At 35.1% G+C, this 25,116-nt stretch overlaps 1 long non-coding RNA gene across 3 annotated transcripts in view; it reads right to left on the bottom strand.

Annotated features, from left to right (window-relative positions):
• LOC146395757 (uncharacterized) overlaps nucleotides 1–24,522 on the bottom strand; it is a 156,302-nt gene extending 131,780 nt beyond the window's left edge. For all 3 annotated transcript variants that reach the window (XR_014829237.1, XR_014829236.1, XR_014829235.1), the window contains exon 1: nucleotides 24,314–24,522. This is a non-coding gene — a long non-coding RNA (uncharacterized LOC146395757). The remainder of the gene's footprint in view (nucleotides 1–24,313) is intronic.
• Between the last annotated feature and the right edge of the window lie 594 nt (nucleotides 24,523–25,116).

Raw genomic sequence — 25,116 nt, 5'->3', positions numbered from 1 at the left:
GGAAGATATATAGATGCCCAACAAGCACATGAAAAAAATGATCCGCATCCCTGATTATTGGAGAAATGCAAATAAAACTACCATGAGATTCCACCTCACATTCATTAATAAGGCCACAAATGACAAATGCTGGAGAGGGTGTGGAGAAAAGGGAACCCTCCTGCACTGTTAGTGGGAATGTATCTGCTACAACTACTATGGAGAACAGTATGGAGGCGCCTTAGAAATCTATACATAGAACTACCATATGATTCAGCAATCCCACTCTTGGGCATATATCTGGACCAAACTTTCCTTGAAAAAAGACACATGGACCTGCATGTTCATTGCAGCACTATTAACAACAGCCAAAACATGGAAACAACCCAAATGTCCATTGACAGATGATTTAATTAGGAAGATTTGGTATATATACTCAATAGAATACTACTCAGCCACAAAAAGGAACACTACAATGCCATTTGCAGCAACCTGGATGGAACTAGAGACTCTCATACTGAGTGAAGTCAGTCAGAGAAAGACAAATACCATATGATATCACTTATATCTGGAATCTAATATAGGGCACAAATGAAACTTTCCACTGAAAAGAAAATCATGGACTTGGAGAATAGACTTGTGGTTGCTAAGGGGGAGGGGGAAAGAGTGGGATGGAATGGGAGCTTGGGATTAATAGATATATACCATTGCCTATGGAATGGATTATCAATGAGATCCTGCTGTGTAGCACTGGGAACTATATCTAGTCACTTATGACGGAGCATGATAATGTGAGAAAAAAGAATGTATGTGTAACTGGGTCACCACGCTCTAAGTGGAAAAAAAATAATGTATTGGGGAAATAAAAAAAAAGTTTTTTGAAAAAAAAATACCATATACAAATATAAACTCAAAATGTGTTAAAAACCTACAAATAGGATTGTATAGTATAAAACTCAGAGGAAAATGTAGGCTGAATACTCTCTGACATAAACCACAGCAATATCCTCTCAGATACACCATCTAGAGTAATGAAAATATACAAATAGGACCTAATTAAACTTAATAAGATTTTGCATAGCAAAGGAAACCATAAGCAAAATGAAAAGACAACACACTGAATGGGAGAAAATATTTGCAAACAAAGCAGCCAACAAGTAATTAACCTCCAAAATATACAAACAGCTCATGCAACTCTATATCAAAAAAAAAAAATCCAATCAAAAAATGGGCAGAAGATATAAAGAGACATTTCTACAAAGAAGATATACAGATGGCCAAAAACACACAAAAAGCTGCTCAACATTGCTAATTATTATAAAAATGAAATTCAAAACTACTATGAGGTACCACCTAACACTAGCCAGTATTGCTGTCATTTAAAAATCTACAATCAACACATGCTGGAGAGCGTGTAGAGAAAAGAGAACCCTCTTACACTCTTGGTGGGAATGTAATTTGGTACAACCACTATGGAAAACAATATGGAGGTTCCTCAAAAAACTAAAAATAAAATTATCATATGATCCAGCAATCCCAGTCATGGGCATCTATCCAGAGAAAACCATTATTTGAAAAGAAATATCCATCCCAATGTTCACTGGATAAAGATATGGTACATATATACCATGGAATATTACTCAGCCATAAAAAGAATGAAATAATGCCATTTGCAACAACATGGATGGACCTAGAAATTATCATACTAAGTGAAGCTAGAGAAAAACAACATATGATCACTTATATGTGTGATCTAAAAATAGGATAGAAATAAAATTATCTGCAGAACAGAAAGATACTTACAGACTTAGAAAAAAGCTTATGGTTTCCAAAGGGAACAGGTTGGGGAAGGAGGGATGGACCTGGGGGTTTAGGATTGGCATATGTACACTGTTGTATATGAAATGATTGGCCAGTGGAGACCTGCTGTATAGCTCAGAGAACTCTAATATTCTGTGATGGTCTATATGGGAAAAGAATCTGAAAAAAATGGATGTGTGTATAACTGAATCACTTTGTTGTACAGCAGAAATTATCACAACATTGTAAATCAACTATACTTCAATAAATTTTAAAAAATGAAAAACAATGGTGACTTCCAGTTTTAGTATTTTTTAAATTTAGAAACTGATGCAGAATTGGAAATAATCATGAAGACAAAAAATTTGTTCTCTCTACTTGGAAAAATAAAAATCCATATTTTAATGCTATATTTGAATGACATGCTTTTTTTCCCTCAGGGATCAGAGAAAAGATGGTTCTTTCATAATACTTACAGGAAAAAACTATTTATAATATATTCTGTTAGTATATGATTAATTGCTATATGGATATGATTAAATACCATGTAGTCTTTATTTTCTTATTTTCATTCTAATTGACAGATATGGCTATTACAAATGGGCTGAGAAATACCAACATCTTTCAGCCTTCAGTTTCTTGCATAATTCCGTTTTGTTATGACTTGCCATCATTTTAATTAGGAGGTTCCTTTGTGAAGATATAATTTATGTATGTTTTATTCAGGTTTTTTTTTTTCCTTTCTTCAGTAAAGCAGAATTTGGAAAAGGAAAACATCTGTATTATATTTCTCTCCAGTTTCTTAATTCAGTGATATACTTTCCTTGGGGTGCATAATGCCAAACCAAGCACATAAAAAATGGGAAAGAAGATCAATAATTTTGAATTTGGAGAACATGAGGGCGCAAACTAAACACATTTGTTGAGTAATACATTTTTTAATATCTGCTATAGGTAGTCATCAAAGCGAGAGTTATTTCTTTAAGTACAGGAATTTAGGGAGGAAAGTGCCATTGGGCATAAGACTCTGTGCGGTTCATCAAAGAGGTTCATTCCCTGGCACTTGTGTGTGGCCCCTCCTATCTAGACACTTTATAGTTCTCACAACCCAGTCTTCAGGCCCTTCTTGCCCTAGTGACATGGGATGGACTCACCCTAGGAAATTCCATTCTCAGGTCCTTTCTTGTAAAGTTCACTGAACTCCCTCTGGCACTCATTTTTTAAATTATCTTCTCAATCCATTCTGGCAGCCCAGGGTATGACTAATCTTGAAGTGAGGAGCTGGTTTATCTAGACCACAGAGAGCTCTAATTTGGTCTTAGAAATTAGGTTTTCTTGTTTTTTTTTTTTTGTTTTTTTTTGTTTTTGCTGACACAGTTTGTATTTATTGGGCTATCAACACTTCAGCATTTTTTTTTTCAGTAAAATAAAATTACAAGACTATATCCTCAACTTCAATGTTGCTATTAATTTTTCAAACAAGTCAATATTAAATCAATGTTTAAAACTGAAGCACTTTTACAGAGGTCTTAGTGGCCTCAGCTTTTATTAAGAATTTGCAATTGTCACAACTGATAAGAATTCAACAATTCCATTAAAAATACCTGATTTCCAAATGGCATTTAAGGAAAAAAGAAGATGGAGATAAAAACAAACAAAATTGAATAGAGGAGTTGTTTCATGGATTATAAATGATGTGCCCGTCAGCAGAGTAATAAAACAAGAAAATAAGGTAATTGAACTGACTGCAGGAAGGGAAAAGCTATGTAAATGAAGAGAGACTTGTTAAAATAATCAAGACAAAGAGATTCACTGATTTAGAAGTAGTGGTTTTTGAATTGCCGGTATAATTAATCCTTTTCTTTTGTAAACTATTCTTTCAAAAGGTTAGTTTACTAGAAACAAATTAAGGTGGGTTGGACAATATCAACATAAATTGAAGTTTCAGAGCAATATTATAAGTAGCCGTTCTAGAGAGAAAGATGCTCTAAAAATACATGTTGGAATTTCCTAGAGAATATAAAATAATATGACTTCCATCTTCCCCCCAACTACCATGTTTTATGAGATACTGTAAGTGATGATAGAGAATTTGTAGAACTCACTACTTCCAGCTCTGGAAATGCTGCGACAGCTAAGGCCTGCTTTTTACAACTAGAGCTTTATTAATCAGTACAAGCCTCTTGTTCGGGGCACTCTGCATTCCTGGGCTAGGTTCAGTGGACGTACTAGTGAACTCACTTCCAGTCTGGAAAAGAGTTCTGGTCTCAAGGAATGTGTTCACAGGATTATTAAAAAATACCCCCCCCCCAAAAAAAACACACAAACCAAAAAACTGTAAGAAATAAAAGGCAAAAGTTTTTTGCCCACTTCCATGTACCTGAAAGCATGTAAATGTATACTGATGCAGCTACACAAATTTCATATATAAAACAAGTTCCAAAATTCTAGTAAAGATAATGAATACATTTTCATCTTGGCAAAATTAACTGAATTTAGACATGGCAGAATATGAATGGCATTTTCCAAGTAATTTATTCTAACAATGCACCTTTCAGTGCATTTCAATATTTCTTTACTTACGGAACACTAAAAAAAAAAATCTGTCTTTAGCTTTTCCTGTGACTTCACTTATAGAGAATAAATTCACCTGCATGCCTCATTTCTACATGGAAGTAAAAGTAACAACTCTAAGTAGATTATTGATCCCCAGCACAGGAGGCCAAGAAATGTTACTTAATTTGACTGGGCTCCTGGAGGAGCTTGACTGTGAACTCTCTGTTCTTAGCCACTGCATTGTATTACTTCTCCAAAAACTTTTCAAACAAGATAGCTTTTTGGGAGTTCCCATTGTGGCTCAGTGTAACAAACCCAACTGGTATCCATGAGGATGTGGGTTTGATCTCTGGGCTCACTCAGTGGGTTAAGGATCCGGTGTTGCCATGAGCTGTGGTATAGGTTGAAGATGCATCTCAGATGTTGCTACAGCTACAGCATAGGCTGGAAGCTGCAGATCAGAGTTGACCCCTAGCCTGGGAACCTCCAAATGTTGAGGTGCAGCCATTAAAAAAAAAAATTGATTTGATCTTCAGTGATCAAGGAGCTGGCTACTTATCTAACCATAGGCATTTTTTCATTCACCTTAATTTATCTTCTTTTACTCTGCAAGGACATGATTTGTTTGAAGATACAAGATAGTTAATAATGACTATCTTGAAAAAAGAATACTTGAATATTCATGGTAAATTAATGGGTAACAGCTCAGATGCTTTATTCTGTGGATACAGACTTTCTGGTTATAGCCATGACTTTAATAATGCTTCTGTTTTATTCCATTGAGCCAATTACTGTAACTAAATAAATTGGATCTCATATAGGGAAAGTCACAATTAATGGTGCAATTTACTCCAAGATTATTTCTTGAAGAAAGAAAAGACAAGGAAAGTCAGAGCTATGAGATTTTTAAAATTTTGAATGTAAATATTCTGTAAACTTTAATGCAACTCACAAAAATCAAGACCATGTTAAATGGATTTATCACCCACTTTTACACTTTTGTTATTGAAACTAGAAAGTGATAGGGATACAACTCAAAGTAGTCTTTTTACTGAAACATAAAAATGTAGCATTTACTGTTTAAAACAACCAGGAACACATAATGAGCTAAACATTCAGATTCAAATAGATAAATGGGTAAGTATACAATTCACAGAAGATAGAACTGAATCTTACCATTTAAAAGTATGTTCAATCTTATCTTTAAGCACAGAGATGTAAATTAAGCCCACATTCCCGTTCCTTCCCCTTTTTATATTTCCAAAGTAGCAGAAGACATTCAATGCTGGTGAGTATGTATTGAGATGGAAACCCTAAAACATAGCAGGTGTGTTACAAATGCCTCCAGTTTCTCAGAAATTAACTGAATGATATGTATGACTGGCTTATAAATATCTGTGATTTTTTTACTGTATTTTTATTTTTAGGAAGGCATTCCAAGAAAACAATGAGAAACATAAGAAGACCTACAAATACTTAAAATGTTTTTAAATGGCATTCTATAAACATTTAAAAATGGAGGAAGGTTATCAGACACAACTTAGAATAGATTTACAAGGAGATCCTGCTGAATAGCATTGAGAACTATGTCTAGATACTCATGTTGCAACAGAAGAAAGGGTGGGGGAAAAAACTGTAATTGCAATGTATACATGTAAGGATAACCTGACCCCCTTGCTGTACAGTGGGAAAAATAAAAAAAACAAACAAACTTATAGAAAAAGAAATCAGATTTTTGGTTACCAGAAACAGGGCAAGGGAGAGACGGAATTGGATGAAGGTGGTCAAAAGGTACAAAGTTCCGGTTATAAGACAAATAAATACTAAGAATGTAATGTACATGATTAATAAGATTAACACTGTTCTACTGTGTGTATATATATATACATGAAAGTTGTTAGAAAAGAGAATCCTGAGAGTTCTTTATTATCACAAAGAAAAAACTATGCTTTTCTTTTTCTTTTATATTTATATGATGATGGATGTTCACTAAACTTATTATGGTATTCATTTCATGATATATTTAAGTCAAATCATTATGCTGTATACCTTAAACTTATACAGTAATATACGTTAATTATATATCAATAAAACCAGAAGAAAATAAAAATAAAAATAAAATAAAAATGGAGGAAGTTTAATTCCACAAAACAAGGGAATGGTTCATTATTTTTAAAATAGTATTAGAAAGATATAATCTCAAGTCTATAAAATACATATACACATGGAAAATCAGGATTTTAATAGTGCAGTAAGAGTAAATACATGTCTCATTAGTGGAATTGTAGATTTTTTTATTACCTTTTTAAAATTTTAGAATGAATATACACTACTTTTAGAATAAAATATTTTATGTGTATGTCTATGCATATGCATGCATGTGTATACACACATATATAGATAGACATACATATTTATATTTTATAAATTCTTCCTGTTTAACCATCAAACTCCTTTTTGGTTAACTTTTTTTTTTTTCTGTCTTTCACACTGACATTTTTATCTATAGTTTCAGTTCAAAAGAACACTGCTTTAATAAATACTTCAAAAGTACACCATTGTTCTCTCAATTTCTCAGGCTACAAAGTAGCTTTTGCTTATCAAATATTAATAACTGATTGGTCACTGGTCTCCCTTTTTAGAAATTTATAGGTTCTTTTAATCTATGCCTTTTTGGTCTCAGCATATAACTTCAGTTATAAAAAATGTCATCCCTCCAATTTTGAAAGTTTTTCAGTAATGAGCATTGATTTTCTAGGACAATAACTTCATCTACTCTCAAATTTATTGATAAAACATATGGTTGTATTCTTAACTGTCACTAGAACTCCTGATCTTACCATAGGCAAAACCTGTAAACTTTCCACTCCTTACTTACATCAAAAAAAGAACCAGACTTTTGCAAAAAATTAGGAATGATTCTCTGAAAGTTATGTAGTCTAACATTTCTGTAGATCAGTGATTTTCCAAATATTTGTTATGGGAATAGGAGCATTTCTTAAATTGTACACAGAACTAAACCCAACCAGTTTGTGCCTGTACTACTTCCACTTCAATTAGCCCCATACCTCCTCTCTCTGAAGGAATCCTTAAGACACTTGCAAGGATCTCTTGCAATCTGCAGAACACCATGTTGAAAATGCTGTGCTGGACAATACATCAAAGAGCATAATCCATTGTGAATATGGATGAAATTTCAGGTAAACAGTTTGTCATACTGCCAATGCTCTATCCACCATGAGAAATAACACCACAAAATGTCTTTTCTATTCAGAATGAGAATGTTTTAAGTCAGAGAGTTCTATTAAAGAACCTATGGAGAAATTCCTCCCATGTCTAAGTTTCAGGAAAAACGTAGCTTCCCCTGAACAGACAGTTTGCTCTAAAGACACTGTGAATCAGGTAACAGTTTCTCCCATTACACTGGCTATAGGGAGGCTTAGAGAAATGAACAGTTGCACAGGATGTCATAGTACAAATTCTTGTCAATTAATATTAACCCTGACTTTGCTATAGCCCCACTCATCTTTCCCTTCATCCTCAATCTTTTTTTTTTTTCCTTTTTTAGGACCACACCTGCAGCATATGGAAGTTCTAAGGCTAGGGGTCAAATCAGAATTGCAGCTGCCAGCCTACGCCACAGCAACAGCAGATCTGAGCTGCTTCTGCAATCTACATCTGCAGCTCATGGCAATGCCAGATCCTTAACCCACTGAGAAAGTCCAGAGATCAAATCTACATCATCACACACTATGTCAGGTTCTTAACCTGCTGAGCCATAATGGGAACCCCCATCCTCAATCACTTTTTGAGAATATTTTTAGTGCAAATGAAAATCAGAAACAAAGTTAATTATTTGCCAGTTTTATCGAGATATAATTGATATGAATACTATTTGTTTAAAGTATACAATATAAAGATTTGATATATGTATATATTGTTAAATTATTATCACAGTAAGTAAACATATATCACCTCAAACACTTATAATTTTTTTCTTGGTAATAAGAACTTAAGATTTATTCTGTTAGCAAATTTCAAATACAGGCAGCACTTTTATTGTTTCCCTTTTTGTGTTTCTCCTGGTCTGTGTTTTTGCAAATTGAAGGTTTGTAGCAACACTGCATTGTCAGATGATCATTAGCATTTTTTAGCAATAAAGTATTTTTTAATTAGGGTATGTACACTTTTTAGACAGAATACTACTGCACACTAACTAGACCACAGCATAGTGTAAACATAACTTTTATATGCACTGGGAAACCAAAAATATTTCTGTGACTAACTTTATTACAAAATGCATTTTATTGCAGTGTCTGGAGCTCAACCCATATATCTCTGAGGTATGACTGTATATAATACTGTTTTATTAACTGTAGTCATTATGCTGTGGATTACATTCCCAGAACTTATTTATCTCACAACTGTAACTTGTACATTTTGATCGTTTTCATTCATTTCCTTCAACCCCCATCACTGGCAACCACAAAACTATTCTCTGTATGAGTTTGTCTTTTCTCATTTTACATATAAATGAAATCATACAGTAATTGTCTTTCTCTGACTTATTTCAGTTAGCCTAACACCCTCAGGGTCCATCCATGTTGTCATGAATAGTAGAATTTCCTTCTTTGTATGGCTTTAAAAAAAAAAAAAATATATATATATATATATAACACTTTTATCTATTCATCCTTCAGTGGACACTTAGGTTGCTTCCACGTCTAAGCTTTTGTAAATAATGTTTCAATAAATAGAAGCGCACATGCAGATACTTGTTGAGATAGTGATTTTGTCTTTTTCCAGTATATATACAGAAGTAGATGGCTGGCATGTGGCAATTCTATTTTCATTTTTTGAGGAACATCCATACTTTTTTTCAGTAATGACTGTACTAATATAGATTTCCAACAACAATATACAATATCCTTTTGCTCCATATCTTCACCAACACTTATCTTTTGTCTTTTTTTTTTTTTTTTTTCGCTCTTAGGGCCATACACAAGGCATATGGAGGTTTCCAGGCTAGGGGTCAAATGGGAGCTGTAGGTACTGGTCTACACAACAGCCACAGCAATGCGGGATCCGATCCTCAACTGCAACCTACACCACACCTCACGGCAATGCCGGATCCTTAACCCACTGAACAAGCCCAGGGATCGAACCTGTGACCTCATGGATACTAGTCAGATTCATTTCCACTGAGCTACAATGGGAACTCCTCTTTTGTCTTTTTAATAGCTGCCATTTTAACAAGTGAGATATAATATCTCATTGTGGTTTTGATTGGGTTTCTGTGATGATTAATGATGTTGAGCACCTTTTCATGCATCTATTGGTCATTTGTATATCTTCTTGGGATTTAAGTCTATTCAGGTCCTTTGCCCATTTTTAATTTTTTTTATTTTTTAATTTTTTTTTGGTCTTTTTTGCCATTTCTTGGGCTGCTCCCGTGGCATATGGAGGTTCCCAGGCTAGGGTTCTAATCGGAGCTGTAGCTGCTGGCCTACACCAGAGCCACAGCAACACAGGATCCGAGCCACGTCTGAGACCTACACCACAGCTCACAGCAATGCCGGATCCTTAACCCACTGAGCAAGGCCAGGGATTGAACCTGCAACCTCATGGTTCCTAGTCAAATTCGTTAACCACTGCACCACGATGGGAACTCCCCCATTTTTTAATCAGGGTTATTTGGAGGATTTTTGCCATTGAATTGCATGAATTCTTTGTATATCTTAGATATTAATTTTTCTTGCATATGCTTTTGAAAGTATTTTCTCTCAGTTGGAAAGATGACTTTTCATATTTTGGATGATTTCTTTTGTTTTGCAGACACTTTGTTTAATGTAGTCCCTCTTGTTTAATTTGCTTTTGGTGTCAATTTTTTTTTAATTTAATGATTTTTATTTTTTCCATTATAGCTGATTTACAGTGTTCTGTTCTATTTTCTACTGTATAGCAAGGTGACCCAATCACACATACACATATACATTCTTTTTCTCACAATATCATGCTCCATCATAAGTGACTAGATATAGTTCCCAGTGCTATACAGCAGGAAGGTGTCAATTTTGTAATAAAAAAAAAACCATTGCCAACACATATGTCGAGGAGATTATCTACTGTGATTTCTTCTGTAAGTTTTATGGTTTCAGATCTTACATTCTAATCTTTAATCCATTTTGAGTTGATTTTTTTTTTAATAGCTTAAGATAGGGGTCTGGTTTTATTCATTTGCATGTGGTTAGTCAGTTTTCCCAGCATGTTTATTAAAGAGTTAATCATTTCCCCATTTCTTCCTTGGCTTATCCACTGAAAATTAGTTGACGGCATATGTATAGATTTTTCTGGCCTCTCTGTTCTATTCCACTGATTTTTTAATATATTTATATGTGTGTGTGTGTGTGTGTGTGTGTTTAATTATGCCAATACCAGATAGTTTTTATTAGCATATCTTTGCACTATAGTTTGAAAACACAAAGTGTGATGCCTCGGGCTTTGTTCTTTCTCAGGATTGCTTTAGCTATTAGAGATCTTCTGAGGTTCTATACAAATTTTCAGATTTTTTCCTATTTCTGTGAAAAGTACCATGGGGATTTTGGTAAGGATTGAATTAAATCTGTAGATTGTTTCAGATACTATGGCCAGCTTAACAATATTACTTCTTCCATCTATGGATACAGAATATTTATTTTTTGCATCTTCCTCAATTTCCTTTGCTACTTCTCAGTGCACAGATATTCACTTTCTTGGTCAAACTTACTCCTAGGTATTTTATTATTTTGAATGTAACGTATTTCTTCAAATAAGCTTTCTGCCCATTTCTCTCTTCTCCTGGAACCTGTATCATGAAAACAACAGTTTTCTAGATGTTATTTCATGAATCCTTAAGTTATCTTCACTTTTTTTCATTTTTTTCCCCCTTCTAAGACTGGATGAATTCTACTGCCTTATCTTTGTGGACAAAAATTGTCTCCCATTTCAATAAACAACTAATATTGCACACCATCAGCCACTACAGCTATCCTGATGGTGCACCCTGAGGGGAATTCAAGATGGAGAAAAATAAGATATTGGGCCTAGTTTAAGACACATATCAAAGAAATAATTTCAATGCTCCAAGACTTTTACATCTTCTCATACATGGAATTGCACTAAAATCGTTAACTTGAGATGTAAGATTTTTTTGTGATTAGCAGTAATCTTTTAATGTTCAATTACACTTTTTTTCCTATCAAAAAAAACTGTATGTCCTGGCTCCTCCTTTACCTCTTGGGAATAGTTCTGCAGAACTATCTGAGAGGCTGTCTTCTGGGCTATAGTACTTTAGTAACACCCTCAAATAAAACATAACTCTCAACTTTTAAGTTGTATTTTTTTTCCTTTGAGATCTTTGAGTTTGCCGTTTTTCTCTTTTACTTGTTCTAATTCACTGTTGAACCACTATATCAAATTTTAAGTGCTATTACTATATTCTTCAGCTCTGTTTTCTGTGTGGTACTTTCTTATTTCTTTCTGTCACTTTGTTGAAATAATCACTTCATTTATTGTTTTCTTGACCTCAGTGAGCATTTTCATGACCATTATTTTGAACTCTTTATCAATCAGCTATCTCCTTTTTTAAAGGTCTGTTTCTCAAGTTTTATCTTGTTCTTTTGTTTAAAATATATTCCTCTGTTTCTTCATTTTCCTTGATTTTGTATTGGTTTCCACACATTGATAAAGCAGGCAACACTCCAATTCTTGATGAGTGCTCTTGTGTAGGAGATGAAACTTATTGTTCAACCCTGCTCTAACTCTTGGCTTTCTCTCAAACCTTTGTGACTGACCAAGCAGCCTATTTTCTTTTTAATGGCTCCTAGTATTTGAAGGTATACCAGAACTCGGTAGTGTCTCAAAGGGAAGAATCTCAGTCAGCACCAAGATTCAGGCTGATTAGAGGCTGACATTCAGGCAACAACTTGTAAAGTGCCTCCTGCAGGGAAAAACTGGGCACTGTGTCTGTCTTTTCTCTCTGTGCTGTGCTCCAGGTAGGGGGGATGGTTTAGAACTGTTGTTGTTGCTATAATATGATGGGACCTCCAAACAAGAGTCCCCCTGGACGCAAGAGCCAGGCAATTAAATGATGCATCCACTGGACAACAGCTGCATATGTTGGGAACCAGACATGCGCACAACCTCCTTCCACAGAGACACCTGTAACCTGGAATGGATAAAGGAAGAACGTGGAGATGACACACACCATCCTCTTCAGTCTCTGGGAAGGACTGCAGTCAGCTCTTAAGGGTATGCTAAGTTAGAAGACCGACCATTAAGTAGCAACTTTGAAAGTATGGAACAGACCTTCTTCAGGGAAAGACTGTAAGAAGGGTGCTTCTGTTTGTTTCCTCAAGGCTGAGCCCTGGTAGGGAGAGCCACAGTAAGCCCTTATAAACATTTAAGAACAATTTCTTTATTTGCTACAGTTTTATGGGTCTCACAGAGATGCGAACTCTGTTGGCCTTCAGAGCTAGGTGTTTCGTGTGCTCATCCCTCAGGTGGAAGTATTAAAGGTCAGCATGCTAGGTTTTGGGTTCAAACCTGTGCCTCAGTGAGAAGCTGAGATTTGTGAATTCCTTCCCAATTGTATGTCACTGTGCCAAAGAGGGGGTTTATGGTGGGAATGTGTCTCAGGCTTTGCTACCTGATTTGATGTGGGTATTCTCTCATTCCCCTATATACAGGTATTACTCAGCTAGTTTCCGTATTTCCTTCAGAGGAATGGCCCCATGTGTAGCTATAGACCTGGTTTGTCCATTGGAGGAAAAGAGTTTATTATTTATACTTTTATAGACTATATTTATACTATATTCTCTGAATTTTTTTTAAATGATGTATATACACACAAATATATGTATATTTTTTAAGACTGGTCTCAGAAAATTTAAGGCTACCTTTATGGCCAATAGTTTTCTGAAAGTATTTACTAGTATTCATCCATTTATTCATATATTTATTCAGAAAATCTTATGGGATACCTAGACACATCCAGCTGTTCATGCAAGAGGAGTTATAAGAGTGAACCAGACTCAGCTCTTAATCTAACAGATTCAAGGGAACCCATTACTACAACTACAAAATGTTACTAGGCATTATATTTTACCCATAGCTTACAGCCTTCCAACAGTTCTCCCAAATAAATTTCAAGGCCCTTGATGAATTAAAGTCAAAATTGATATCTATTTAATTCAGATAAGTAAAATGAAACCAATATAATTTCAAATCAATAAAGCTTACATGCATTCTTATATTCTTGTATTCTTATATTCATCCTTTTAAATAAACTATATGATTTCATTTCTCTAATACATTTTTCTAAAAGCCACTCAATGATATATTTCCACCTTGATGGAAAACTGAAACTTCTTAAAGAGGTATTATCTCTTCCCAAGCCATATATTTGTATACTGTATTGCTAGTTCAGACTACCAATACAATAGAGATAAGACAGAGCAATAAATTTACTTGTTCAGTAAATCTATTAACGTCTTTAGAAACAATTATAAGCCATTTGTTAAATAACCTCCAACTTAATTTTAAATTAAAAGAAAAAAGCTTATTAATAAATTAAAATGTTATTTTAAAAAATTTATGAATTTTTTTCCCCACAATCAATTTCCCTATTTAAATCTTCAGTAATGTTAATTGTTTCTAGACTTTAAAGGAGATAAAGATTTTATATTTTACATAATGATGGTATGTATGATTACAAATGTTAATATAAAAACAATGTAAAAAATTATACCATGTAGGTTTTAAAATTAACACCTTCTTCAAAACAACTTTCCCCTTTAATTTAAAATATAATTACTAATACTATGGCATCCTATATTTTAGAATTGAAATAAGAATGTATATTATTATTGAAAAATGTCTCTGTAAAATTAGTTTCAACAAAAATTTATATTTACTGTCTCTAAGAATCTCTATAAAGAAGGAAAATTATGACCTTTTTTTTTCTATTTAGAGATAAATAATATATTATATTCCCTTACAAAGATTTTTTCCATGAACACAGCTTTCTAAGCTATAAAGTCTGGAAAAGGTAGTGAGGTAAAATATAAAGATTACTATTGTTTAGTGGCATGTGCACTATTTAGACTCACTTAACTTCACATCAATAGATTCTTTTTTTATAAACATTTATAGAAGTGATGACATTTTTTATAATTCATTTGGAATGGTTGCCCATCTCACTTACCTGATCCAGAAGCCCTAACTGTATCATTTGTCAATATATTCATTATTGAGATTTGAAATACTGACATGAATTACTCAAAGTTTAATAGTATGGTTTGGTACTATATGATCAGGGGTTTAATAATCAAAAACTAGTAAAAATATGCCCAAGCAATTTTACATGGCAGGATGAAAAATGCTTTGTTAAATAAGTCCTTCTACTATAATTGGTTGGAATAAAGGACTGCTCACTCCTTATCAGAAATAAAAAGAAACTATTGCAAATGGCGAAGCTATAGTGATTTCAGTAAAACAGCCCTTCACATGTGCTCTTATTTGCTCTAATAGGTGAGTGTGATTTCAGCAAATAAATCTTTAAAAAAAAAGTGTGGCAGTCATTAAAAGTAGAAATTTGATGAACATACTTCACAAATTAATTTTCACATTGCTATCTATCCAACCTGTTATATAATCACATGTCAACTCAAGAAAGCTGGGCTACACATGAATCAACAGTTACTATATCTCAAAAGATCAAAGCTGTTTTTGGTATTGGTTGATTGTTCATACCCACATGTACTGAACATTGGATTAGTTTGTATATATAGAGGGACGTTTTATGGATTTTCCTAGGACATTACACTTAGCCTTGTCCTTTTTAAAGCTGCATCAATCATGTGGTCATAAAGGTAGCAGAACATTAATAAAAGTCATTCCTGACTCAAAAATGGAAGAGAGCATATTTATAAATTATAGAATAAAGATTTAAAAAAGAGATATATGTAACTAATGATTAAACTAACAAAATACAGCTTCATAGAATACTAATGATAGCTAGCATTTATTGATCTATTCTTATATCCTAGGTGTTATGCTAACACTTTAAATATATTATCCCTTTTAATCTTTACAACCCCTCCCCAGAGTAGTTTAATATCCACACTCAACAATGAGAAAAATGCTACCAATTTTTAACCAACACGCCCCAGTTCAGATAGGTACAAAGCCAGCATTCAAAGCCAGATGTGGCCACAAAGCCAGTATTTTAACCTCTCATCTAGAAATCTAACTCTCAGATAAAGGAGAGAAAAGGCAGACATATGTAAATAAGACAGAGATTTTAGTTTACAATAAGGTCAATACAAGTATCATATAATTGCCAAAAAATATTTAAAGTACTCTAGGTTTCAACTATAAAGTGTTAAGAACAAAGACTGTAACAGTCCTTCATTGATGATGTCAATGCTCCGTATGCATAATTCTGTATTGAAGACTGAGAGCTGCATTTTCAGAGGAACATTGACAAAGAGGAGAGCCACAAAAAAGCAAGGGCAAAAAGAATGTAATAACTGCGTTTACCATAGCTACCTTTCATTTAATATGTGCTATGTGCCTTGTGCTGTTTTTGTACTTAATACCATTTTTCTCATTAATCCTCACAGTATTCCTGGAAGCCATATGTGATTAACCTTTTCTATTAATTTATTTATTTTGATTTATTTATTTTAGTTTTAATTTTTTTTTTTTTTTTTTTGTCTTTTTAGGGCTGCACCCATGGCATATGGAGATTCCCAGGTTAGGGGTCGAACAGGTGCTATAGCTGCTGGCCTACACCACAGCCACAGCATCGCCAGATCTGAGCCATGTCTATGACCTACACCACAGCTCATGGCAATGCTAGATCCTTAACCCACTGAGCAAGGCCAGGGATTGAACCTGCATCCTCATGGATACTACTCAGATTCATTTCTACTGAGCCACGATGGGAACTCCTGATTATCCTTATTTTAAAAGAGTGAAAAGTGGAATTAAGAAAGATGCAACTCTGCTGAGACCACATAGCTCATATATATATATTAGAGCTGGTGTTTACCTAACAGAAAGCCAGGATACTTCCTATTACACTACCTCGAAAAAAACTGACGAAGTTTGATATTAAAGAAGACAAATTTTAGAAGAAACAGGCTTATATTACTGAACAGTTCCAAAGGTAAACTAAACAACTGGAAGGCAGTTAAAAAAAAAAAAAAAAACATTATTTTTAACAAGAATTTTCTATTCACGAGGCCAGTTGGAATATGTAATTTTAAGCCATGCCAAGATGATGACTTGCCATTCGATGCTACTTTTCCCCACACTGTCTCATTTCTGACCCTAGGAGGTGTTTTTACTCAGTGTTCTCTAACCCTGGAATGCTATTCCCATACAACTTCTCTCTTAGGAAGTAGCATTTTGAACTGGGCCTTAGTGATAACGGTTATCTCCCTTGATTGGTCTTGGAAAACTAATCCTTATCTCATTATCACATTGTCCTTGCTAATTTACTGTTAACCTTTTGATCTGTCTTTCTCCCCTAATAGAATGGACATTTCAAGAGAACAGAGAACTCTGTGAGGTGCAGAGTAGACACTCAGCAAATATCTGTTGAATACTAAATAAATTTTGTTGAAGCCATTCATGCCTTAAATGGAATATCACTAGATTAAGTTCTCATTCACTCTAAGAATCTACAATCTTCATTTTAGCCTAATTAAATCATAAAGGCAGCAAATGCGAGACAGCTTATATAAGAACAGTGCCATGTCCTCTAAACAGTTGAAAAATTTTCCAACAGTCATACCAAAATAATGTTTAAAAATGCATATACACAGACAAATATACAATCACATGGTAGAATTTGTAAAGAAACACTAAACAATTCCATGAGTTAGGGTGGTCTTAACATAAGTTGTTAACTGAATTCAATACAAATTTTCAAAATCCCCACACCATGCTCCTGTGTGACAACATGTAAGCAACATGGCAATAGGATGCTATTCTTAGTGTTTATCTAAGAAAAAGGAAAGTATGAATTAGCATCACAACAAATACCAATTTCTTAATGTTTCTCATGTGTTTGCTATAGCACAGAACATTACACATAATGTTTCTTTTAATCCTCAAAACGCGCCTATGAACTAGGATTTCTAAGAAATAATCCTCTCATTTCACAGACAAGGAAAATGAAACATAATACACTTAAGAAAATTGCCTGAAGTTACACAGTTTATAAGTGACATAGTCATATTTAGACTTTAGGTCATTTTGACCCCCATCATCTCACTATTAAATGCTAATCTTTACAAATAATACAACCTCATCCTTAATGTCATTAACTCAAAAGGAAATATATTTATTGTCTCTCAGAGTAGAAATATAAAGCTGAACATTATTCCTTTTATCCAGAATTTGAGATTAATCCATGAATAACTCACTTTTGGGGTCAGTTTGAACTGGGCATTTCTTTTTTAGGTTCTGATAAACACCGTGGGGAATTATTGCATGGAAAGAAAAGCAAACTATACTTCTTTATGGCAAATGAATGATATGTATCATTGCAGCTCATTTTCCTCTTAACAAAAGTACTTCAATGTTTGAGAGGCTGTTCTGTAGAAAAGGAAACATCTTATGCTGTAAGGTTACAGAGGAAGAACTAGGATCAATGCATAGATGTTACACTGAAAGAGATTTTGGCTTAAGGTGTGGGAGAAATTTCTATCAGGTTGGAAAATGAGCTGCTTTGAGAGTTGTGACTGCCATATTAATGAATAGGTACTTTTCTTTTTTTTTTTGTCTTTTTTGTCTTTTTGCCATTTCTTGGGCCACTCCCGCGCATATGGAGGTTCCCAGGCTAGGGGTAGAAGCAGAGCTGTAGCTGCCAGCCTACGCCAGAGCCACAGCAACGCAGGATCCGAGCCTCCTCTGCAACCTACACCACAGCTCACGGCAAGGCCGGATTGTCAATCCACTGAGCAAGGGCAGGGATTGAACCCGCAACCTCATGGTTCCTAGTCGGATTCATTAACCACTGTGCCATGACGGGAACTCCTGAATAGGTACTTTTAGAGATGGGGAAACTATTATCAAAGTTACAAAAAAAGGGATCAGCAGGCTTTCTCTGTAAAGGTCCAGATAGCAAATATTTTAGTCTTTGATGGCAGTATGGTCTTGACTGCAAATACTCAATTATACCTTTGTAGTGCAAAAGCAGCCATAGAAATAATGGGAGTGAATGGATCTGGCTGTCTGAAATAAAATTTTACTTATACCAACAGGCTACAGCCTAGATTTGGCCTGGGGATGAAGTATGCCCACCCCTGTTATAGAGTGCATTAATCTGAATATGCTAACTGCTGTTACAAAACTTCCAAATTTCAGTAGCTTAATACAGGGATTAGCAAAGCATGACCACAGGCCTATCTATCCCACAGCCTTTTTTTTAATGTGACTCAAAAGCTAAAAATATTATTTAATGTTTTTAAAGGTCTTAAAGAAGAAGGAGGAGGAGGGAAAGGAGCAGAAGGAACAGAGACTGTGGCCCACAAAGCCTAAAATCTTACAAAGTGGGCCATTTACAGAAACAATATGCCAACCTACACAGATGTGCTTTATTAGGCAGCTTTCCTCCAATCTGACCCAAGAATTCAGACCCTCTGCATCTGTAATGATGAAGTCTTCCACATGGGGAAATGTGTGGGAAAGCATGAGAAAGACATAGGGTATATTGAAAAAGTGATGCTCATTATTGCTCACATTTCATTAGCTGAAGATAAGCGAGCTGAAAAATACATGCTTGGCTGAAGACCTTTCTCCCAGCAGCTACTTTATGAAAAGACCATGAATCTCCCAATACCTACTTTATGAAAAGACCATGAATCTATACAAAAAGACCATGAATCTTTGGTGGGCAGAGATGCTCCCACCACACAGAAAGAGGAGTGCAGACTGAGGTTTGAAAGAGATATACTCCAACAAGCGTTTCAGCTGGGACACGTACCTATGTTTCTATAGTCCCCAAAGTTGTAGAAATATAATATCTATGCAATAGACAGAGGTTAACTCTCTCTAACATAGTCCCTCATAACTTCTTGCTTTTTCTTTGATCAGAAATGGTATGAGAGTTTCCCAAGCACAATATCTAATAATTTTTGTTTCATAAGGCTTTTATTTTCATGGCCTTATGCCTATATAACAAATATCGGTATTATGCAATTATATGATGAAATTGCAAGAGTAAGTCTCAGAAGATAACATATCAAATGAGTTACGAATGATGCAACCATATATATTTTTGATCTGAATTTTAAAAAAGCATTTGGTTTTAGAATATTTTAATTTAGCTTCTAGTTTCTATTTTTTTAATCTCACTTCAATGTCCATATTCAGAGTCATGCCTTTAATGACTGATTTTAGTTATTAAATTTCTAAAGTTACCAGCAAAAGATAGAACCACAATTTTTCAAATAATATTTTTCATTACACTATTGCTTCAGTGCTCATTTTCATAGATTTTTAGAGGAAAGAAAGGCAGAAGAGAAAGAGAGAGTGAAATCTGAAATAAATCTTGCTTCTTGCTGTAGTAAACATCATTAAAGGTGTGAGAGACTAATTGACAGGACTTTAAAAATGAACCTCTATTTTAAGAGCAAATGGTGTAATCGCTCAAATAATTAAGTGAAAAGAACAGTGGGAGTAATAGAAACTGCAGACAAGTGATCAACAAAATAGCCATTAAATCAGACAAAACTACAGGATAACAGAAAGGACCAAATGGTCTGTTGAGAAGAAAATGAAAGAAACTTAAATTAACCTTCAGGATTTATCAAGACAACAATAGCAATAACGAGTATACCACATGCTTAAACATCATTGACTGAAGTTACACGGAAGAACTAGGATCAACCAATATTTTAAGTTACTAATATTTTACCCATGCTATCAAAGAGCAAAACTTATAAATGACAATAATCCAGGATTAGCTGAATTATCTGAAGTATAAATGAAAAGGAGTAGAATCAAGGTTAAAAAATACCTGTGACTAGAAACTGTCACAAAGAATTTATTGCTGTATTTCTCAACTGCTTTAATATGTATGAAGCACTGTAGCATTTCAGTTATCTACATTAAAATACTTTTTTTTACCATTAGATTTGTAATATATTTCAGTTAAAATAATTCCCAGGAAAATCCTTCTTGAGCCTGGTTTTCTTAGGTTTATATTTATGTATCATATCATGAGAAACCACAGAGATAATCAGCAGGTGGTCAAATACATTCTTGGAAAATTCACCATTTTGTTATAATGATGTGGAATGTTGGTCTGAATATTGAATTAGCAGGTTTATGTGTGGAAATGAATTAAAGAAGCAAACAGCTGGGCACATCTGGAGTCAATGAATCAGAACCTTAGCTCCATTCAACTAGACCAAAGGAAAATTGCTTTTTTTTTGGAGTTTGTTTGTTTTCCTTAGTGGAATCTGTACACAATGAAAATACTCTCTAGCAACACTCTCACTATGGTACACACTGACACCCATTGATTGAAAGGCTGCCTCTCGCTTCATGGGGAAAAACTATCCAGACTCTCTGGGACTCTTGGGCTGCAAAAGATAACTCTCTTCTTAAATTAGTGTGGGCTTACTACCTAGACCCTGGAGACCATGAATTATGTCCTCTAGCTAAGGATGTAGCTTTCCTCTATTTTTCATGGTGGGAGACAGCAATACAGTGATGTACTTCTTTCATTAAGTTATATTAGAACAATTAAAAATTAAAAGAACTTAAGGTCAGTATGAGGTCTGTAACATTTTGGTAATCCTTAATAAACCTTTGGTAACTCTAGGCCATTCTACATACCAGCACTGTCTCCTCCTTAGACATGTGCACCTTCCCCAACACATATTTACCCTCTCTCCCAGGAAGAAGCTGGTCTTCATTTACCAAAAAAACAAAAAAAAGAAAGAAAGAAAGAAAGAAAGAAAGAAAGAAAGAAAGACAGAAAAAGAAAAAAGAAAGAAAGAAAAGGCTTCAGCTTAATGCATAAAGGTAGATACCAGAACCAGTTATCTGAAACAGATTGACCTTAGACACTTCTTTCTGCCCAACTAGAATAAATCTTTGTAGTCTTACTTTTTTGGTGTACCCCCAATGCCTTGTCTGTTTAAGACACACAACAACATGAATTCACATATGGATTTTACATAAGACTTCCATGGCTTTTATTTTCTTTTTTCTCACTTCTGATGAAGGCCAAGTTAATATCTGGGCCAATAACAAATTCTCTTCTAGTTCTGACCCAGAGAAACTTCACAATAATAAGAGGCTTTAAAATATTATACATGACTATACTACCCAAGGCAATCCACAGATTCAGTGAAATCCCTACAAAATTATCAATGGCACTTCTCAAAGAACTAGAACAAAATATTTTAAAATTTGTATGGAACTACAGAAGACTGTAGATAGCCAAAGCAATCTTGAGAAAGAAATATGGTGCTGGAGGAATCAGGGTCCCTGACTTCAGACTATACTTCAAAGCTACAGTAATAATAAAGGCATAGTACTGGCACAGAAACAGAAATACAGATCAATAGAACAGGATAGACCACCCAGAAGAAAACCCACACACCTATGGTCAATTAATCTATGGCAAAGGAGCTAAGAATATACAGTGAAGAGAAGACAAGACCCTTTAATACATGCTTCTGGGAAAACTGGACAGCTACATGTAGAAGAATGAAATTAGAACATTTTCTAACACTATACCCAAAAATAAATTCAAAATGGATTAGCAACCTAAATGTAAAACCAGATCCTATAAAGCTCCTAGAGTAAAACACAGGCAAACACTGACATGAATCACAGCAGTACCTTTTTGGATCTGTCCCCTATATTAATGGAAATTTAAAATAAATAAATAGGACCTAATTATACAAAGCTTTTGCACATCAAAGGAAGCCATAAACAAAACAAAAGAACAACATACAGAATGGGAGAAAAAAAAATTGCAAAAGATGCGACTGACAACCAAAAAATGGTCCAAAGACCTAAACAGACATTTCTCCAAAGACATACAGATGGAAAACATGCACATGAAAAGATATTCAACATCTCTAATTAATCAAGAAATTCATCAAAACCACGACGAGGTATCCCCTAACACCAGTCAGGATAGCCATCATCAAAATGTCTACAAACAATAAACACTGCAGAGGGTGTGGAAAAAAGGGAACCCTTGCACATTGTTGGTGGGAATGTAATTGGTGCAGCCACTATGGAGAACAGTATGGAGGTTTCTTAAAAAAAATTAAAAATAGAGCTACTGCATGATCCAACAATCCCATTCCTGCTCATATATCCAGAGAAAACCATAATTTAAAAAGATACATGAAAAACTTTTTATCTCTCCCTCTAAAAAGGGAATTATTAAACTAATTAGGCTTATTTGATATGTTAAATTGCATGAGAAGCACTGTCAAATAAAAAGTAATACTAATACTTGATGTTTTATTTATTTAGGTAAATGTTACAAGCATTTCAGAAGTTCTTGGAAATCTGATGTGTTCTGGTATAATGTTATTAGTTATAATTTCAGTTGTTATCTTAAAATGTATATCATAGAAATAACTACTTTTCCTTATTAAATGAATATTCATCAGATCTTTATCAATGGGCATTTTTAAGTCTGTCATTTACAGAGAATTGTTGTCTTAGATGCTTTTGCAGTAGTGTTCCCATAAAAGTGCTTCATATTCAAGGAGATTTATGGAAAAGATTCTAATACAGGTTTCTGATAACTCTAAGACAATACAATTGAAATAGATTCAAGCAGAACATGTATTAATTACATGAAACTGAATGAATTGAAAGGATGACTGTAATGATTTTATGACTTTTTTTTTGTTTGAAATTTTGCTGGTTCCTTGATGTTTTGTTTTTACGGATTCAAGACAAGTTTTTTTTTCTACGGCCTGTTTACAGTAAATCAGGAAAGTATACCTTCGTAAACAAACATGAGAGATTTACTTTTTCCTTCCTGACCCCTCTAGAATTCAGAAACTCTTGAGTATTTTTTCAAGGCAACATAGTCATTTGCATAAGTTCTTGCTATAATTATGAAAAAAATCAGGCCAACTTTAATGTAAATAATCTGTGATTATCTGTGGAGAAAATGGGAATAATTATAAAAATTGTTTGCACCTTTGTAGCTATTAGATTCTAATCCTACTATCTCTGGAATTTTATTATATACCTAGTAAACCGGACTAGACCTTAAATTATTTGTTTCCTCAAATATCTGGTCATGACTCTCAAGACATTTCCAATTTTCTCCACCTTTATGATCCGGAATCATTAAAAACAAGGACTCCACTTGAATCTCCTTGTAAGGGACTATACTATACCCTCCTTGCTACATCTCGTAGTTGAAAAAGGATCCACCGGACATCAGGTCCTGCGCAAATGCTGGAGACCTCAAAATCAAATTGACAAGAGCAGCAGCTGATATCAATGTAGCCTCCCCGCCTTCCTCCAAATACACCAGACGACTTTATACTTTAAACATAAAATCCTTGTTTCTTCTTATCTCTACTTGAGCATTGGCCTGGGAAAATAATGTAATCATCCATTTCTCCCAGGCCCTTACTAAGAGGAGAAAACTTTCAGACTTCTGGATCTGTCGTGAAAAATTTCAATCTGTCCATGATGCTAGCATTCATTAAGAGTAGCCACCTTAGAGGCAATGGTTTGTGCCTGAACAGGATTTATCTTTTTCTGTGGTGATTATCATTTTCCTTGGGCCTAAGGATGCCTAAATGGCTCGCACATAACTGGGAAATGCCTCTTAGCTTACTTTACTGTGCTCCTAACTGTTCATAAACAGAGACACTTCATTGATCAACTCCCCTTAATTTACATGGCCGAGTTAGAAAAGACTTACCAGGTGGCATTCTTGATTAGCTTCCTTTAGCAGAAACCTGCTTTCTTGGTTAAAAGTACATACAGGCCGAAGTGCCATGGCTGACACTGGAGCAGGCACCAGAGGAGTGTAACAGGCCAACACTAGGACGAGGAGAAGCATGCTGAGCACTCAGCTGGACCAGCAGAGCACCTGCTGTGACCCACCCTTTGTGTCTTGGCGCACAGACCCAGAATCCTCCGCTCTGCTCCTTAGCTCCGCCCCTTAGCTCCGCCCCTAGCACTGCCCCATCCCAGTGCCCCTTAGCACCCTGTAGACCAGCAACCCCAGACAACTGCGGGCGCTTCTGGGCAAGGACGTGCACGTGCTCCTGGACTACAAGCACGTCTAGTCTACACGTGCTTCTGTGTGAGATGCCTCCAGTGCTGGACAGCTTTCTTTTCCAGCTGCTACTGCCATTTGTTCTCTCGGCCTTGCAAACTTGCCTAATGACTCGGTGACCGGTCTGGGAGAATGCGGGCCTCCTGGCTGGAGGTATTTAATCTGGAGCAACTGGACCACAACTAAAGTAGTAGTGCCCTGGAATCGCCACCTCTCCCTCCTACTCACCCCTTTTTTTTGTCCCCATCCAGGCCAGACTGGGGCAGGCCCAGACTTTGAAAAAGAAAAATAGCTTGGGTTCTTTTCTTCCCCTTTTGGTGCTTTGGCTTACTCTTCTGGGCTTTACTGGTGAGGGAGGGGCTGGGCAGGCTCTGCCCAAGGCTAGGGGAGGAATACCACCCAGGAGGCTCAGGTCTTAGTATTGGAGCTGAGGGTCCAAACTC

This window comes from Sus scrofa, chromosome 15 (genome assembly GCF_054392235.1).
Source record: "Sus scrofa isolate SSC_HxYL_T2T_F1_AM1 chromosome 15, Sscrofa_HxYL_maternal_Yorkshire_Landrace_v2.0, whole genome shotgun sequence".
Classification (NCBI taxonomy): domain Eukaryota; kingdom Metazoa; phylum Chordata; class Mammalia; order Artiodactyla; family Suidae; genus Sus; species Sus scrofa.
Note: the sequence above shows the minus strand (reverse complement) of the source record. Positions and strands in the feature narration are given on the sequence as shown.